The sequence below is a fragment of the Bufo gargarizans genome, chromosome 4, assembly GCF_014858855.1.
Source record: "Bufo gargarizans isolate SCDJY-AF-19 chromosome 4, ASM1485885v1, whole genome shotgun sequence".
NCBI classification, from domain to species: Eukaryota; Metazoa; Chordata; class Amphibia; order Anura; family Bufonidae; genus Bufo; species Bufo gargarizans.
The window spans coordinates 433,669,645-433,687,550 of record NC_058083.1 but is presented as its reverse complement, the minus strand read 5'-3'; positions in this window follow the sequence as shown (position 1 = coordinate 433,687,550).

The following is a 17,906-nucleotide window of genomic DNA, read 5'->3' as shown; positions in this document are numbered from 1 at the left end:
GTCTGTTCATTTTTTGGCCATATACTACATCAGGGGCAAGCTGCGCCCGTCACCAAGTGCATTTAACCCTCAGTAGTGTGGTTGGTCAAGCTATCACACCAAGTGCATTTAACCAGCAATAGTCTGTTCATTTTTTGGCCATATACTAAATCAGGGGCAAGCTGCGCCCGTCACCAAGTGCATTTAACCAGCAATAGTCTGTTCATTTTTTGGCCATATACTACATCAGGGGCAAGCTGCGCCCGTCACCAAGTGCATTTAACCCTCAGTAGTGTGGTTGGTCAAGCTGTGACACCAAGTGCATTTAACCAGCAATAGTCTGTTCATTTTTTGGCCATATACTACATCAGGGGCAAGCTGCGCCCGTCACCAAGTGCATTTAACCAGCAATAGTGTGGTTATTTTTTGGCCATATCCCAGTCTAATTCTGTCACTAAATCCATACCGGTCACCCAGCGCCTAAATACTAGGCCTCAAATTTATATCCCGCTAAATCTCTCGTTACCGCTGTCCTGTTGTGGCTGGGAAAGTTATTTAGTGTCCGTCAAAGCACATTTTTTGTTCTGGGTTGAAGTACAATTCCCAATTTAGCAATTTCATAATTTAGTGGTTCCTGCTATATCAGAGCTATTTGAAATCTATCCCTAAAAGGGTATATAATATTCAAGGTGCACATAGGGTCATTCAGAATAACTTCACACACACGCTACTGTGCATTTCCAAGTCTAATTCTGTTAGTAAATCCATACCGGTCACCCAGCGCCTAAATACTAGGCCTCAAATTTATATCCCGCTGAATTTGAATACAATACATTGGGCCAAATAATATTTTTGTTGTTGTGATGAACCATAACAATGAGAAAAACATCTAGTAAGGGACGCGGACGTGGACATGGTCGTGGTGGTGTTAGTGGACCCTCTGGTGCTGGGAGAGGACGTGGCCGTTCTGCCACATCCACACGTCCTAGTGTACCAACTACCTCAGGTCCCAGTAGCCGCCAGAATTTACAGCGATATATGGTGGGGCCCAATGCCGTTCTAAGGATGGTAAGGCCTGAGCAGGTACAGGCATTAGTCAATTGGGTGGCCGACAGTGGATCCAGCACGTTCACATTATCTCCCACCCAGTCTTCTGCAGAAAGCGCACAGATGGCGCCTGAAAACCAACCCCATCAGTCTGTCACATCACCCCCATGCATACCAGGGAAACTGTCTCAGCCTCAAGTTATGCAGCAGTCTCTTATGCTGTTTGAAGACTCCGCTGGCAGGGTTTCCCAAGGGCATCCACCTAGCCCTTCCCCAGCGGTGAAAGATATAGAATGCACTGACGCACAACCACTTATGTTTCCTGATTATGAGGACATGGGAATACCACCTCAGCATGTCTCTGATGATGACGAAACACAGGTGCCAACTGCTGCGTCTTTCTGCAGTGTGCAGACTGAACAGGAGGTCAGGGATCAAGACTGGGTGAAAGACGATGCAGGGGATGATGAGGTCCTAGACCCCACATGGAATGAAGGTCGTGCCACTGACTTTCACAGTTCGGAGGAAGAGGCAGTGGTGAGACCGAGCCAACAGCGTAGCAAAAGAGGGAGCAGTGGGCAAAAGCAGAACACCCGCCGCCAAGAGACTCCGCCTGCTACTGCCCGCCGCCATCTGGGACCGAGCACCCCAAAGGCAGCTTCAAGGAGTTCCCTGGCATGGCACTTCTTCAAACAATGTGCTGACGACAAGACCCGAGTGGTTTGCACGCTGTGCCATCAGAGCCTGAAGCGAGGCATTAACGTTCTGAACCTGAGCACAACCTGCATGACCAGGCACCTGCATGCAAAGCATGAACTGCAGTGGAGTAAACACCTTAAAACCAAGGAAGTCACTCAGGCTCCCCCTGCTACCTCTTCTGCTGCTGCCTCGGCCTCTGCTGCGCCTCGGCCTCTTCCTCCGCCTCTGGAGGAACGTTGGCACCTGCCGCCCAGCAAACAGGGGATGTACCACCAACACCACCACCACCACCTCCGTCACCAAGCGTCTCAACCATGTCACACGGCAGCGTTCAGCTCTCCATCTCACAAACATTTGAGAGAAAGCGTAAATTCCCACCTAGCCACCCTCGAATCCCTGGCCCTGAATGCCAGCATTTCTAAACTACTGGCCTATGAAATGCTGTCATTTAGGCTGGTGGACACAGACAGCTTCAAACAGCTCATGTCGCTTGCTGTCCCACAGTATGTTGTTCCCAGCCGCCACTACTTCTCCAAGAGAGCCGTGCCTTCCCTGCACAACCAAGTATCCGATAAAATCAAGTGTGCACTGCGCAACGCCATCTGTGGCAAGGTCCACCTAACCACAGATACGTGGACCAGTAAGCACGGCCAGGGACGCTATATCTCCCTAACTGCACACTGGGTAAATGTAGTGGCAGCTGGGCCCCAGGCGGAGAGCTGTTTGGCGCACGTCCTTCCGCCGCCAAGGATCGCAGGGCAACATTCTTTGCCTCCTGTTGCCACCTCCTCCTTCTCGGCTTCCTCCTCCTCTTCTTCCACCTGCTCATCCAGTCAGCCACACACCTTCACCACCAACTTCAGCACAGCCCGGGGTAAACGTCAGCAGGCCATTCTGAAACTCATATGTTTGGGGGACAGGCCCCACACCGCACAGGAGTTGTGGCGGGGTATAGAACAACAGACCGACGAGTGGTTGCTGCCGGTGAGCCTCAAGCCCGGCCTGGTGGTGTGCGATAATGGGCGAAATCTCGTTGCAGCTCTGGGACTAGCCAATTTGACGCAGATCCCTTGCTTGGCGCATGTGCTGAATTTGGTGGTGCAGAAGTTCATTCACAACTACCCCGACATGTCAGAGCTGCTGCATAAAGTGCGGGCTGTCTGTTCGCGCTTCCGGCGTTCACATCCTGCTGCTGCTCGCCTGTCTGCGCTACAGCGTAACTTCGGCCTTCCCGCTCACCGCCTCATATGCGACGTGCCCACCAGGTGGAACTCCACCTTGCACATGCTGGACAGACTGTGCGAGCAGCAGCAGGCCATAGTGGAGTTTCAGCTGCAGCACGCACGGGTCAGTCGCACTACAGAACAGCACCACTTCACCACCAATGACTGGGCCTCCATGCGAGACCTGTGTGCCCTGTTGCGCTGTTTCGAGTACTCCACCAACATGGCCAGTGGCGATGACGCCGTTATCAGCGTTACAATACCACTTCTATGTCTCCTTGAGAAAACACTTAGGGCGATGATGCAAGAGGAGGTGGCCCAGGAGGAGGAGGAGGAGGAGGAGGAAGAGGGGTCATTTTTAGCACTTTCAGGCCAGTCTCTTCGAAGTGACTCAGAGGGAGGTTTTTGGCAACAGCAGAGGCCAGGTACAAATGTGGCCAGACAGGGCCCACTACTGGAGGACGAGGAGGACGAGGATGAGGAGGAGGTGGAGGAGGATGAGGATGAAGCATGGTCACAGCGGGGTGGCACCCAACGCAGCTCGGGTCCATCACTGGTGCGTGGCTGGGGGGAAAGGCAGGACGATGACGATACGCCTCCCACAGAGGACAGCTTGTCCTTACCCCTGGGCAGCCTGGCACACATGAGCGACTACATGCTGCAGTGCCTGCGCAACGACAGCAGAGTTGCCCACATTTTAACCTGTGCGGACTACTGGGTTGCCACCCTGCTGGATCCACGCTACAAAGACAATGTGCCCACCTTACTTCCTGCACTGGAGCGTGATAGGAAGATGCGCGAGTACAAGCGCACGTTGGTAGACGCGCTACTGAGAGCATTCCCAAATGTCACAGGGGAACAAGTGGAAGCCCAAGGCCAAGGCAGAGGAGGAGCAAGAGGTCGCCAAGGCAGCTGTGTCAATGCCAGCTCCTTTGAGGGCAGGGTTAGCATGGCAGAGATGTGGAAAACTTTTGTCAACACGCCACAGCTAACTGCACCACCACCTGATACGCAACGTGTTAGCAGGAGGCAACATTTCACTAACATGGTGGAACAGTACGTGTGCACACCCCTCCACGTACTGACTGATGGTTCGGCCCCATTCAACTTCTGGGTCTCTAAATTGTCCACGTGGCCAGAGCTAGCCTTTTATGCCTTGGAGGTGCTGGCCTGCCCGGCGGCCAGCGTTTTGTCTGAACGTGTATTCAGCACGGCAGGGGGCGTCATTACAGACAAACGCAGCCGCCTGTCTACAGCCAATGTGGACAAGCTGACGTTCATAAAAATGAACCAGGCATGGATCCCACAGGATCTGTCCGTCCCTTGTCCAGATTAGACATTAACTACCTCCCCTTAACCATATATTATTGGACTCCAGGGCACTTCCTCATTCAATCCTATTTTTATTTTCATTTTACCATTATATTGCGAGGCTACCCAAAGTTGAATGAACCTCTCCTGTGTCTGGGTGCCGGGGCCTAAATATATGCCAATGGACTGTTCCAATGTTGGGTGACGTGAAGCCTCATTCTCTGCTATGACATGCAGAATGATTCTCTGCTGACAGGAAGCCAGATTGTCTGTTACGGGACCTCTCTCCTCTGCCTGTGTGCTGGGCCTAAATATATGCCAATGGACTGTTGCAGTGGTGGCTGACGTGAAGCCTCATTCTCTGCTATGACATGCAGACTAATTCTCTGCTGACATGAAGACAGATTCTCTGTTACGGGACCTCTCTCCTCTGCCTGTGTGCTGGGCCTAAATATATGCCAATGGACTGTTGCAGTGGTGGCTGACGTGAAGCCTCATTCTCTGCTATGACATGCAGACTGATTCTCTGCTGACATGAAGCCAGATTCTCTTTTACGGGACCTCCCTCCTCTGCCTGGGTGCTGGGCCTAAATATATGCCAATGGACTGTTCCAATGTTGGGTGACGTGAAGCCTGATTCTCTGCTATGACATGCAGAATGATTCTCTGCTGACATGAAGCCAGATTGTCTGTTACGGGACCTCTCTCCTCTGCCTGTGTGCTGGGCCTAAATATATGCCAATGGACTGTTGCAGTGGTGGCTGACGTGAAGCCTCATTCTCTGCTATGACATGCAGACTAATTCTCTGCTGACATGAAGCCAGATTGTCTGTTACGGGACCTCTCTCCTCTGCCTGTGTGCTGGGCCTAAATATATGCCAATGGACTGTTGCAGTGGTGGCTGACGTGAAGCCTCATTCTCTGCTATGACATGCAGACTGATTCTCTGCTGACATGAAGCCAGATTCTCTGTTACGGGACCTCTCTCCTCTGCCTATGTGTGTGCTGGGCCTAAATATATGCCAATGGACTGTTGCAGTGGTGGCTGACGTGAAGCCTCATTCTCTGCTATGACATGCAGACTAATTCTCTGCTGACATGAAGACAGATTCTCTGTTACGGGACCTCTCTCCTCTGCCTGTGTGTGTGCTGGGCCTAAATATATGCCAATGGACTGTTGCAGTGGTGGCTGACGTGAAGCCTCATTCTCTGCTATGACATGCAGACTAATTCTCTGCTGACATGAAGAAAGATTCTCTGTTACGGGACCTCTCTCCTCTGCCTGTGTGCTGGGCCTAAATATATGCCAATGGACTGTTGCAGTGGTGGCTGACGTGAAGCCTCATTCTCTGCTATGACATGCAGACTGATTCTCTGCTGACATGAAGCCAGATTCTCTTTTACGGGACCTCCCTCCTCTGCCTGGGTGCTGGGCCTAAATATATGCCAATGGACTGTTGCAGTGGTGGCTGACGTGAAGCCTCATTCTCTGCTATGACATGCAGACTGATTCTCTGCTGACATGAAGCCAGATTCTCTGTTACGGGACCTCCCTCCTCTGCCTGGGTGCTGGGCCTAAATATATGCCAATGGACTGTTGCAGTGGTGGCTGACGTGAAGCCTCATTCTCTGCTATGACATGCAGACTAATTCTCTGCTGACATGAAGACAGATTCTCTGTTACGGGACCTCTCTCCTCTACCTGTGTGTGTGCTGGGCCTAAATATATGCCAATGGACTGTTGCAGTGGTGGCTGACGTGAAGCCTCATTCTCTGCTATGACATGCAGACTGATTCTCTGCTGACATGAAGACAGATTCTCTGTTACGGGACCTCCCTCCTCTGCCTGGGTGCTGGGCCTAAATATATGCCAATGGACTGTTGCAGTGGTGGCTGACGTGAAGCCTCATTCTCTGCTATGACATGCAGACTGATTCTCTGCTGACATGAAGACAGATTCTCTGTTACGGGACCTCCCTCCTCTGCCTGGGTGCTGGGCCTAAATATATGCCAATGGACTGTTGCAGTGGTGGCTGACGTGAAGCCTCATTCTCTGCTATGACATGCAGACTAATTCTATGCTGACATGAAGACAGATTCTCTGTTACAGGACCTCTCTCCTCTGCCTGGGTGCTGGGCCTAAATTTATGAAAATGGACTCTTACAGTGGTGGGTGACGTGAAGCCAGATTCTCTGCTATGGAACCTCTCTCCAATTGATTTTGGTTAATTTTTATTTATTTAATTTTTATTTTAATTCATTTCCCTATCCACATTTGTTTGCAGGGGATTTACCTACATGTTGCTGCCTTTTGCAGCCCTCTAGCTCTTTCCTGGGCTGTTTTACAGCCTTTTTAGTGCCGAAAAGTTCGGGTCCCCATTGACTTCAATGGGGTTCGGGTTCGGGACGAAGTTCGGATCGGGTTCGGATCCCGAACCCGAACATTTCCGGGATGTTCGGCCGAACTTCTCGAACCCGAACATCCAGGTGTTCGCTCAACTCTAATCATTAGTATTGTCTCCAGTATTGCTTCAGTATTTCATGAGGATATATATGCGTATTCCTTCCTCCCTGCATTTTTGATGGACTCCCACAGCCTTTAATGGCCGCGATTGGAAACAAATACGCAAAAAACTCTGAAATGCTGCAGATTTCACATACTGACAGAAATCATACTCCGACATGAATAGCCCTATTTATTAACATTAGCAGCAGCTTCTGGTACACAAAATCCAGGCCATATATATATACGGATTGCAAATACACTTGTGTGAAAGCGGACTAAGGCTCCTTTCACACTTGCGTTCGGTGCGGATCCGTCTGGTATCTGCACAGACGGATCCGCACCTACAATTCAAACGTTGGTATCCATTCAGAACAGATCCGTCTGCATTCTATTTCAGAAAAAAGTCTAAGTCTAATTGTTAGTCAGACGGATCCGTCCTGACTTTACATTGAAAGTCAATGGGGGACGGATCCGTTTGCAACTGCACCATATTGTGTCAACGTCTAACGGATCAGTCCCCATTGACTTACATTGTAAGTCAGGACGGATCTGTTTGGCTCTGCACGGCCAGGCGGACACCAAAACGCTGCAAGCAGCGTTTTGGTGTCCGCCTCCAGAGCGTAATGGAGGCGTAACGGAGCCATACTGATACATTCTGAATGCATTGGGGCTAAACTGATCCGTTCGGGGCCACTTGTGAGAGCCCTCAAACGGATCTCACAAGCGGAACCCCAAACGCAAGTGTGAAAGTACCCTAATTCAGAGCCAGAATACGGACAGATTTCAGTAAGCTCGTGTGAAAGCGGCCTTTTTGGTGTAAAAGAAAACAGGCGTATTGACAAGACTTGTCTTTAATTTGCGCTTCATTTATTATCCCTTAATAAATCAGTGGGGTCATTTATTAAGATCAGTGTTTTAGACGCTGGTTTTAATAACCCTGCGCTGGTGCTTGATGCACCTAAGTTATGTAGAGGCGCCGGCCGTGCGACTTGCTTAAATCTACGTCCGCTCCCTTGCTGGCGTAGATTTAAAGAATAACTAAAGCGCAACTTTCCCTGTGCCTGCTTCGCTAAGCTAAATGCTGACATGCAGGACCTTAAGCTTAGCAAAGCAGGTACAGGCAGGAGACCGCTCTACTCAGCTAATCCTGGCGTAGCACATGGTTACAGGGTACACCTCTGGGGGGGGGCACAGGCAGGAGCAGCAATGTGTGCTCCTGCCCGTACTCCATGCGCTGCGGCCCCATTTATAAGCGGTGTACAGAAAGGTGGATTTTAAGCGCTCAGGAAAAAGGTGAGCTTTAGAGGGGGAAAAGTCTATAAAAAATGCAAAATGCCTTAATAAAGAACATTACGAAAAGTATTATTAGAGCATTTACTGCATTTTACCAAAATGGTCATCAAAAGTTTAGTTACTCATTAAATTAAGTCAAAACTAATACATGAGACCGGCCCCTTTTCCGCCCTTGCCACACACCCTTTTTCCATCACCTCGGAAACGTGGCGTGAGTGGGACAAAGTCACAGATTTAGTCGCAAATCTCCCTTTTGACAAAAGAACGCCAAAAAGTAGCTTACTTCTCATCATAAATGGCCCCCCAGGTATTTCTTTTTTGGTTTCAGTCTGAGATGTAGTGGTTGTTTTCTTCTAAGACATTTTAATATTCAGTAATACTGTTCTAATTAGTTTGCACTAATTAGAACAGAACAGAAAAAGTGAGCTGAAATTAGGCGCACGTCTCCATGAAAGTAGGCAAGATGTGGCGCAACTCACCACTCAAAACAGAGGCAGAAAAGTACGTCTGCCCTCAAGTGGAGTAGAAATTAGACTGTTTTTAAGAGTAAATCAGGTGCAAAATAAGGCGCACCTACAACAATAGGTTGGAAAATAGGCGCAAAACTTTGAAAACTTCTGAATTAGTATTAAAACTCAAAATTGACGCAACTGGAGATGAGCGAATTTAAAAAAAATTCAATTAGGGCGGTTTGCCGAATTTGCCAAAAAGATTCAATTCGATCCAAATTTATTTGTGAAGAATCTCATTAAAAATCAGCTGATGCAGAGAGCCTGTATATTGGTGCATTGAAGAAACATACATGCAAAGGTGGTCTGCTGTGGTAGTGAAACAGTTACTTTGCGTCTGTAAGACAGGCAGTTGACAGGCGTCACTCTTAGAATCTCTTCACACTTCACTTTTTTGGTCAGAAGTCAGAACCTGTTCCAGTACACATTGATACAAGTAGTGCCCCCATGACAGAGTGAAGAGGGTGTCAGCAATAAGTTTGGTGGACGCCCAAGCGCTTAGCGCAGGCGTCTTTGACAGAGACTGTAGGGTAGGCAAGGGTTAATGTTTGTGCAGTGGCCAGGTACGAGTGGATAATATTCTGTATTTGTTGTGACGTCAATTGCAGCATGCGCAGGGTACTATCCCTGGGCCCTTCCAAGGTGTTATAACGCACGTCCCAGATTAGGAATGCCAGAGTGGTGTAATGGCCTATAATGTCTCTGTAGTGTTGTTGTAGTTGTGTCACGGTGTCTCCTACCTGGGTATGGCCAGACTCCTGGCTCACTTGCAATAAATTTGAGTGTAGTGATAGTAGGAGTAATAGAGGAACTTTGCAGAATAAATGATGTCCAGACCTTTAGATGAAGTTCAAACGTTGCTTTACTTGAAATAACTTGCATCCAAACAGTATACAGCTTTGGTCTCTTGGTCCCAGTAGGTTTTGGCAATGATTGGCAGGAATTAGAACTTCTGCTTTGATTGTGGAGCTTGTAGGATAAACGTCTGCTTGATAGCTCTGTAACTGTGGCAGGATTAGCTTCTGCACTTATCTTCTGCTGTGTGGGGACAGACTAGCTGAGGAGGAATAGGCTTCTCCTAGGATTCTGGACTTATCTCACAGATGGATTCTCAGGGGATGCTTTCTTCCTAGAACTCTGGAGATTGACTGTAGATTCTGCTCTCTTCATCCAACTGAGCTGAAGGTGCTCAGACTGGGTATATGGCCATGTCTCTTGCGGAGACGTGCCCCTACTTTCTCACTCAAAACCCTCCTTTCCCCAACAGTGGGTAAACTATATCTGGTTCTAACAGTTTTTTCCCTCCCTTGCTGCAGGAAGAGGGACTTGCCCACCTCTCTTCAGAAAGGGGGCAGAATAGAACAAGATCGTTCCACTTGTCGGGTATATAAAGCAAATGCTTTATATAAATATAAAAAAAAAAAATTATCGGGTCAAAAGAAAAATTATGCAAACTATATTGACCCGTTAGATGGACATAAACATCTCAAAGAGTTCAATCAAGAACCTGATTATTTTGTGCAATCAGTAAAACAGGGTACAAGCGTCTATGCAAAAATATAAATGGTTTATTATACAATAGGTTAAAATACAAACGAAAATGAATCAACATAAATTTCAATAATATACAATGATATGCAGTACCCAGAATTCACCACTATATACCACCAAAACACTACTCAACCAACACAGGAATATTATGCAATACAGCTTTAAATTTTGTGAGAAATATACAATCAATGGATTATGCGGAAAACTCAATCAAGAAGATGACAGATACGAGCCCTTGCTCCGCCCAAAAATGATGACCAATCTTTCAGATAATGGTAGTATTGCAACAAAACTTAGAAATTATTGGCTTGATATCAAACTAGGGAATTCAAAGATTCCCAACAAAGAGTTTCTCCAATATTTTCCCCTTGTTTCAGTTATATGCATCGTAACTGAAATCAGAGAAAATACTGATGTAGCAACTAACGTTACACGTCCGCAAGTGAGCGGGTATCTGGCTAAGTATCAAGCCAATTAATTTAAATCAATACTACATAAAAACAAAATATACATTACCCAAGGGTCAAGTGATGTGCAGAGTCTTGGGGCAGCCAGCTCTCAAGAGTTTTTCCCGATAATCCAAATGATTTTCCAGAGATCTATAATCCAAATGTTTGTTTCTCTTTTTTTTTCTTTTTCTCCCTCCTTTTTTCCCTTTTTTTTTCTCTGGTAACTGGTTTCTTAACCCAAAACTTATTAGATGAACACGCCCTCCGAGTTTGGAACTTTCCAATCATTGTTGGAGGGGTGTGTGCATGGATAAGGAGCATGGCGTCATAATACTACCCAGAATGCAATTTTGCTACTGATGTAGTATTAACCGCTTATATCTAGATGGCACTGTTGTATAAGCAATAAGCATCATACCATTAAGGGTTAACTTATACATGCCTAATATTTTCACTACTTCACACCTCTGACATCTAGAGGCCTTGTCTCAGGGCTGAGGGACAAACTTTGATACATGAATATATACTTTGAGGAACATCTAGACCATTCTCACACTGTGGAATTCATGTTCAGATAGGAAAAACAATGAAGCCTCAGAATCTGCAGGTGCGGCGTATCTTCTAACTTTCTAAATGTATAATATATTGTTACAATAACACTAGTTTTCGAACAGCACAGTAATCTTCTCATGGACTTACTTTGGCCTACATGAAACTTTATACAAAACAGTGAATATAAATCAACATTGCTCCTAAAGGCAATGAATACCCATTATTACTAAAATAAGTAAATATAACTGTTTAAACTTATGAAAAAGCACAACAAAATCCCCCTTCATTACAATGTAATCCAATAGAGAAGTTGGGTTACATTGGAATGTCACAAAGGGCTTTTCATTCAGAGTCTCCAGAGACATTAGTTCTTGTTTAAACTGTTCGTGACTCTCATGAAGATTTATTGAATGAGCCAATAACTTTGAGTGTAAGTCGGCGGTGACGACAGTATCCTCTACAACGGAAAATAAGTCCGATAAATGTTTTTTCTGGTTCTCCATCTCTGCATGAATACTCATTAGGTTCCTTTTTAGTGAACCGATCTCAAGTTCCAATGTCTTAATAGAGATGGAATTAACAGCTGATACACCGATGGCAATGACAGTGCCCACTACCGCAAAGATTATGGCGGCTGTAATTGCAGAAATGAACCGCTTTGGTCGTCGACTTGTTGAAAACTGTTCTCTGGTCATGGTTTTCCTTGTCTGTTCCAGGATCTGTGTAATCTTTCTTGGGAATAGCCGATGTGCATTTGATACCAAATCTTTATCTCCGGAGACGAAATCTCAGAAATGTTGAACTGTCTCTCGACGAAGACACGTGGGTCCAAACTGACGTAGATCTTTTGGGATAGAATCCTCTTATTCGTCAAGATGAATCCCGTGGTATCCTGTAGCATGATCCCAGATGAAGGGCCTGGTACAGCAATCGGCTCGGCCTGGAACTCTTTCCCCAAGATCAGGACGATGTAGATAACGGCAACAACCCTCTGTGCCATTTTACACCTGTAATATATTGTATAACAAATATAAGTACATACATCTTCCACTTTTTATCACTCCTGCAAGAAAAGAGTTAATACTACCATACATCTTTGATTTGGCATCGTTTCTTTTCTTGGACAGAGCAAGTTCTCGATACAAAAGTGAGTCAAGAGATAATTAGTTACAGAGGAAAATACATGAGGATAGGTTAGTACATTTGTATGTTCATACTATACCAATCCTGGGTTTCCGTCTTTAGCTGGAACCTTGTAATCTCTTTACTCTTCATCATCCGGCAATCCTTCCATTTGGCGAAGTTGTGACCTAGGATGACAAACACGTAATTGATTAATGTGCACCCATTTCTCTATAAATTCTTCCCCCTTTGGAATTTTGATCTTGTAGACCACAGGTGACAATTTGTCAGCTCTGACCCTGCCCTGCCTGCATTATGGGGCTGAGCTGGGTCCTGCAGTTGCCCCTAAAAAAGACTCAGGCTGTTTTCCAGTTGACACCTGTAATTTGGCCACTTGATCTGCCAACTGATCCAAACGATTGTTTAGTTTGCGCACAGTTTGGACCTCTGGTGCGCCCTTATTAGAAGTGGGTGACCGACTTCTAGGTGAGGTAGGGGGTTCAGGCCTATTTTCCTTCTGTTGTCTGGGCCTGTTGTTCCAGCGCCTGTATCCCCACTGGGGACCCCTATTGTAATATTTGGGACGGTAGTTAAACCTGCCAGCACTGGAGTTATCCCCCTCTGGCCCATTGGGGCTCTGAGGTCTTGCTTGCTTGGGTCCTAACTGTTGTCGCTGGGTTTGTTGGACAGGTCCTGTAGACTGAGGGTACTTACGTGGCTGCGTTTCAAATTTGAAGCTAGGGTTTACCTTAGCTTCTGCTATGCTTTGTTCTGGGGACTTTTTATATCTCCTCTCACCTGTAGCATGGCATTCACTGATGTTATACAGTGAGGTGGCAGCCGTCACCAACCTGTCCAAGGGAGCTTTGAGATCAAGATCTCTAGCCAAGCTAAGTTTAATTTGCATGGGCATTGCATCATAAAACAGCTGTTTGAACTCCTCAGACTCCCAGTTTGGGGGATCTATACGCCAACCCATAGGCATTTTTAAGGATGGGGAGGAATTCCCGAGGACTCTGATTGGGTCTACATGTGAGTTTATAGATATCACGTTTTGCAGCAGTCACAGTACGGTAAGGTCCAAATTCTAATTTGACCTCATGCAAAACATCCTGCCAATCCTGAATTCCCCTCTCCCTAAATGAAATAAAGTAGTGGCGATATTTACCATCAAATGCCCATGGTAGGAATCTGATCCTGTCCGCATCAGAATACAATTTTAAAGAATCCATGGTGGACTGGTACAGTTCTAAGTGATTGGCAATTTCAGGAGAACCCTTTTTAGAGAATTTGGGCACAGTGACATTTAGAAACTTAATGATACTCGAGGAGTTCTGATCCTTTTCTGAACACTGAGTATTTTTCTTTCTAGAGACCACCTCAGCATATGTTGGTCGTCTGAAACTGTCATCCACCTGATGGGCAATCTTATGCCTGCGTGGTAGGGAATGGATCACATGCTTTCCCACATCACTGTCACAATCACTCATGCTCCGCTCACTTCCATCAGACCCACTTGGCACAGGTGACTTAACCCTAACATTCCTCTCTATAGGAGGAGGACGTGGAGGGGCACTTCTGTGTCCTTTTGCGTCGCTAGCGCCTAGTAAGGCGGTTACAGCTTGACACGCCTGACTGAAATGGGTTAAGACCTCCTGTGTAATCATGCCATCACCCTCAGGGGGCTTAAGGTCTCGGATGGATTGCGCTTTAAGAGCATGTGGTGATGACATATCTACATTTTGGGGTGTGAGAATTAGGGGGTCTGGATATCCCTCATGATCAGACAGATCACCTTGAACATCAGCTACAGTTTGGCTTAGTTCATTTGTTTGCTGCAGACTGCTATAACGGATGTGCAGCTCCTCTGCCTCACTTTTTAATTTGTGATAGGCAGCATGGCTGTGATCGAGCTCACATTTTAAGTCCTCGATCGATGCATTTGCAGATTCTAATCTTTCTTCCATATGGGATATATATGCTTTCATTTTCGTTATATGCATATGTCTACTCTCTGAGAAAATGCTGACCTCTAATAATGCATACAAAATTGATGGCAACATCTTTAAGAGGTGTCGGTTTTTACCGGCAGTATTTTTAAGCACATCAAGATAAGTTAGTTGTCTCCTGACTGTGCCAAGTGGTGTCCATACATCCACACATTCTCTCTTGGCTTCTGCCTGCAACTCACTTATCCATGCAGCCACATCATGATCCAAATCTAAATGTGAATTTACATATTCAACAACGTTATGGATTAACTGCTCCGGGCTAGATGGACAATCTCCTGTTGCAACATCACAACCGGCTTCACTACCGGCTGCACTCATTTTCTTACAATAAAGTTATACACAGATCTATGAATAATCTGGTTAGCCAAGAAACGTATGGAACGGTTTACTATTTGCACAAATAATCAAAGAATTAACTCGATCTCGCTGGGGCCTCCATTTTATGTCGGGTATATAAAGCAAATGCTTTATATAAATATAAAAAAAAAATATATCGGGTCAAAAGAAAAATTATGCAAACTATATTGACCCGTTAGATGGACATAAACATCTCAAAGAGTTCAATCAAGAACCTGATTATTTTGTGCAATCAGTAAAACAGGGTACAAGCATCTATGCAAAAATATAAATGGTTTATTATACAATAGGTTAAAATACAAACGAAAATGAATCAACATAAATTTCAATAATATACAATGATATGCAGTACCCAGAATTCACCACTATATACCACCAAAACACTACTCAACCAACACAAGAATATTATGCAATACAGCTTTAAATTTTGTGAGAAATATACAATCAATGGATTATGCGGAAAACTCAATCAAGAAGATGACAGATACGAGCCCTTGCTCCGCCCAAAAATGATGACCAATCTTTCAGATAATGGTAGTATTGCAACAAAACTTATAAATTATTGGCTTGATATCAAACTAGGGAATTCAAAGATTCCCAACAAAGAGTTTCTCCAATATTTTCCCCTTGTTTCAGTTATATGCATCGTAACTGAAATCAGAGAAAATACTGATGTAGCAACTAACGTTACACGTCCGCAAGTGAGCGGGTATCTGGCTAAGTATCAAGCCAATTAATTTAGATCAATACTACATAAAAACAAAATATACATTACCCAAGGGTCAAGTGATGTGCAGAGTCTTGGGGCAGCCAGCTCTCAAGAGTTTTTCCCGATAATCCAAATGATTTTCCAGAGATCTATAATCCAAATGTTTGTTTCTCTTTTTTTTTCTTTTTCTCCCTCCTTTTTTCCCTTTTTTTTCTCTGGTAACTGGTTTCTTAACCCAAAATTTATCAGATGAACACGCCCTCCGAGTTTGGAACTTTCCAATCATTGTTGGAGGGGTGTGTGCATGGATAAGGAGCATGGCGTCATAATACTACCCAGAATGCAATTTTGCTACTGATGTAGTATTAACCGCTTATATCTAGATGGCACTGTTGTATAAGCATCATACCATTAAGGGTTAACTTATACATGCCTAATATTTTCACTACTTCACACCTCTGACATCTAGAGGCCTTGTCTCAGGGCTGAGGGACAAACTTTGATACATGAATATATACTTTGAGGAACATCTAGACCATTCTCACACTGTGGAATTCATGTTCAGATAGGAAAAACAATGAAGCCTCAGAATCTGCAGGTGCGGTGTTTCTTCTAACTTTCTAAATGTATAATATATTGTTACAATAACACTAGTTTTCGAACAGTACAGTAATCTTCTCATGGACTTACTTTGGCCTACATGAAACTTCATACAAAACAGTGAATATAAATCAACATTGCTCTTAAAGGCAATGAATACCCATTATAACTAAAATAAGTAAATATAACTGTTTAAACTTATGAAAAAGCACAACACACTCTGAACTGCCATAACATTAAGACTATCTCTGCCAATGATGCTGCCACCCGCTGGTACATAAACCATTACATTTAACATAGTTTTATATGCATATTTCTAGAGGAAATAAGCAAAATCACATCTGTTGACAGTATAAAGGCTCTTAGAAGATAGTGGCGGGGTAGAGGCGTGTAGTAACACAACTCTGGGGTGTTACATTTTGTATGTCTTAAGCCAGGGGATTTGTGAATTGGGCTGTCCACAGGGGTGTTTTTTCAAGATCAGCACCCTGCTGTGTCTTACATGGGCTTCCTGCCCCTCCCTGCCTTCCCCTGCAGCCATTCAGTTAGTCTGCTCCTGCCCCTCCCCTAGATGAAATAAAGATAGGCAGGGGAGCACCCAGGAATTTTGTCTAGGGGGGGTCCGAAAGGCAAAAAAATTTGGCATGTGTAGTGTGCTGTGCTAATTCAATTTTTCAAAGCCCCCTTTATATTTAAAACTGCAGGGACGGGGGGTGTAGCGTGTTGCACTGATTCTTTTACTTGGCGATTCTAAAAGCTCTGCAGGAAAAGAACAATGGAAGCGCTCATCTCCTACTGCCCCCCTCCGCCGTAGCCGCCGCCTCCGCTACAATTACATCCAGGGCCGCGCCGCCTGTGGTGATCGGCGGTGCGGCCCTGAAGGATTAAAAAAAAAAAATGTTGCCTGGTTGTTCTAGGGGGGGTCCAGACCCGCTGGACCCCCCCCCTGTAGGTGCGCCAGTGAAGATAGGGCACCCCACCCTTCTTCCTTTTTCTCTGGCATCTAAACCAGGAGCTTTTCAGTGCAGATATGGCAGACAAAAGTACAGTCCTGGTGTCACCGCTGGCCCTGGGAGAGATCTTAGGAGTTCAAATAGATGGAAGATTTAGGAGTCTATCTGACAGATCTCTCTTGTTTTCATAGTTGCTGACAGTTTTCCACCCCTTCGAAGATGCTACTCATTATCAGTCAGGTGGCTCTTTATATGTTCCGCCTCTCACTTGTTTCCCAGCGGCTGATAGCTCTTCTGTGGAGTGCTCTGCTTGTGTGGTGGTTCTCCTGTTCCAGTTACATCTCAAGCTAAGTCCTTTCTTTTTTCTCGGTTCGTCTGTCCTGACTAGGCCTCAGAGAAACACTAGCTCCTTGAGTTTGGAAGGAGCCGGTTGCCTCTTTCCCTGTTCCCTAAGCTGAGGGTTTGGTGCATTGTTTCAGCAGTCTCAGATTTCTGTGCATGTGTATTTCTACCATTGATATTTGCACATGTTGTTAGCAGCTTAGGAAGAGTATCAGGGAATACTAGGAGGTGACCTCTTTATTCCCTAGGTTTGGGGCCTAGTCTGTTGTTTAGTTGTGGTTCCCTTTGGTTGTCCTTCCTTCCCTGTACTTCCCGTGACATTATCAGCCGCCAAATACTGTTACTGTTTCCCCTGCTCTGTGTTGTCATGGATCCTGTCTCTACACTGGTGGATGGCATGCATGGGTTGTCGCTGGAGGTAGCAGTCCTCTGTGAATCTGTTGCAAGGTGTCAGGCGTCTCTCTCCGCCAGTGAGGTCCAGAACTGTTCTGAACCTAGATGGCCCTCCTGGACCGATTTGCCCTAGGAAGTGACAACTTCATTCGGTTCAGGGAGTCTTGCAAACTATATTTTCGCTTACGCCCTCACTCCTCTGGTGACGAGAGTCAAAAGGTGGGGATCGTTATTTCTTTATTGAAAGGTGATTCTAAATCCTGGGCCTTTTCTTTGCCGACCCGATCCCAATCCCTCCG